A 2,909-nucleotide genomic window follows, 5' to 3' on the forward strand; every position below is an offset into this window, starting at 1 on the left:
CGAACGTGTTCGCAGTTGGTTGATACGAACTTTAACTATATACCTGTTAGTCATCAGATATGATTTTTTATGACTAGCTCATGAAAAAATATTCTAATATCGCTTAATCTAGTTTTTTTATGGCTATAATAGGAATTTAAAATAAATTATAGTCATTTTATATATTTTTGTAGATGTTCACCTCTATTATAATGTCATACTAGGAATTCAAATTGCGCGCATACGCACGCGCTCTAATCCTGAACCAATAAAAAATCAGGATTCATGTTTTCGAGCTATTTCGATACTAAGCTAACTTCAAACAACCATCAATTTTAATATATAGGATCACACAAAATTTTGTTTAGTATCTGATTAATCTAAAAATTAATAGCAGATTTACTCCTTAGAAAAGTAAAAAAAGTTTGGAAGATCCAAAAGTGCACGACTCATAATGCTCATTTAATTATGAAATATTAATGAAATAAAGAATGTGAAAAAAAAATGTATATATAAAACAGCTAAAATAGCACGATAATGCGCAAGCGCCTCTAGTGGAATAAATTTACACAATATAGATAGATATACATTCTTCTGGTTATTGTTTTATTTTATTAATTGTACATAAACTACACTGAATTATTTAGCCATTCGCATTCGGTGACCTACAATTCTCTTAAAGAATTTTTTAAAAAATAATTTAACTTAATTAATGCATTTTTTCGCAAGTTATAGTGTTTTCAGAGTTTCATACATGACGGACAAGAAAATTTTTTGACCTATTTTGATGTTTTTTTCCGTTTCTATTGCACTCAATCAATTTTTGAAAAGTGTCAAATTAATCTCCATTAAATTATCTTGATAATAGTATGCAAAATATCTTGATTCCGCGAACTAACAAGACTGTAATAATAAAAATAGTTGCCGAAATAGGGTAAAAAAAATTTTTCGATCGTAAAGCACTCTCTGATGCTTCGCATCATGAGTCGTGCAATGTTAATTTTTATTAGCGATTTTAAGATCTTAAACTTGACTCTCTTATAAAGAAAAGATTCCAGGGTCATGCGCCATCTGTTGGAGATAGTCGACACTATTTTTTGTTTAAAAAATTATATGACAAATATGAGTATATCAGACCTAATAAAGTTATATTAGGACATATCAAACCATATTAAGTCGGATATAAAAATATATGGCCTGATATGGGTAATTTTCTGTATTAAGCCATAGCTGGCCATATTGGAGATTATTCTTTATAAATTTATAATTAATTAAGAGAAATTTAGTAAACAGTGGAAAAATTCTCTTATATGGCCTTATATGGGCACATATAATTTTTTTATATGGCAAAGTTTATCTTGACATGGAAATTGGCCATATTAAAATAAGTATAGCCTATCAGATTTGATATATCTTAATAAAATTTCCTTATTTAATTATTTCTTATTTTAATTTTTTCTCAAAAAATTTCTTTACTTAAAAAAGTATTCCTTTTGCGTAAAATATTAGATTAATTTGATTTTTGTCTGCACTTATCTAAATCAAGCACATATTTTTACATCACACTTAATTAATGTCCATGTATGTGAACAGCAGTATGACTCTTTAGAGTTGAAGTTTAATTATCAAAAAAAGTGAACTTTCTGAAATAATCTCGGCAGAGTGCAAAAAGTGCTTGTTCTTAAAGAAGAATGAAGATTATATTGAGGTAATTTTTCTGAAAGAGACGAATATAAAAGTGACTCAAGTGAGAGTCGGAGAAAAAATTGACGAGGATCCCGTAGTGCTAGGGGTTTTATATTCAGTTATACTTATACTTATACAGCACAGGTTGCTGGGAGACAAACAAAAAGGAGTAAATAAACAAACAAAAAGGTCGAATAAAAGAGAGTAAGAGTAAGAGGGTTGAGGGTCGGGTAAAATGGAAATAAGAGACAGATAGAAAGGTGAGAGTGGTAGTAGGGCGCAGTGACAAATGAAACAGCTACAAATTGCGCTCGCTGGGTTCTCATTCTCATTCACCACTTGTTCGCTATCACGATCTTTAAATCATTTGTTAAATCTAATGCTTGATATACTTTTTATTTTTTATTGATAAAGATTTATAATTTTATTTAACTTTGTTTTGTTCTCTTTTATTTTTCCTTTCTTCTGCTGATTGTGACTAGACTATTTATTTATTTATTTATTTATTTATTCCTCAGAGGTTTATTCCTCTTATGAGTAATGGAGGGTTAAATCCGGTCGGATAAATTATTTAAGGATAAAATTTAGCGGATTATTATTTTTGGCTGGGATATAAATAATTAATTAGGAAAAAAAGTTTTTTATAATTGGATAATGTCAATATTTACATTTTTGTGAATCATGAGGAGAAATGACTCAATAAAAAGTATTATAAAATTCGTGGAAGTTGTCATCGGCGATCTAATATAAGCTTAAGGATTATTACGAGTAGAAGAGAATCAGAGAATAGAGAAAGAGAACACACATTAAATTGTGGCATATTAACACGTAACATATCAAGAGACTATAAATATTTTATATGGATTATATATTATACTATATACTCAAAGTTTGCTGCTCGAGTTTAATTTTCATAATTGGAGATTTTTTTTTTAAGTTTATGAAACTGTGATTTATGTTTAAATTTTCTACAGTTTGAAAATTAATTTCAGTCAGAATTTGCCTGAATTTTTACGTAAATTTTATTTTTTTAGAAGAAAAAAAAATTACCTACACAGTAAAAAATTTTACGTCAATGCGTCAAAAAATTTGTGTTAAAAATTTTTATGTTAAATATTTAACACTTTTTTGTGTTAATTTAACACAATAATTGTTAAATTTACATATAAAAGTGTTGAATAATTAACACAAAATTTTTTGACGCAATGACGCAAAATTTTTTACTGTGCAAAAATTTGAGCCTA

The sequence above is a fragment of the Cotesia glomerata genome, linkage group LG3 (assembly GCF_020080835.1).
Source record: "Cotesia glomerata isolate CgM1 linkage group LG3, MPM_Cglom_v2.3, whole genome shotgun sequence".
NCBI classification, from domain to species: domain Eukaryota; kingdom Metazoa; phylum Arthropoda; class Insecta; order Hymenoptera; family Braconidae; genus Cotesia; species Cotesia glomerata.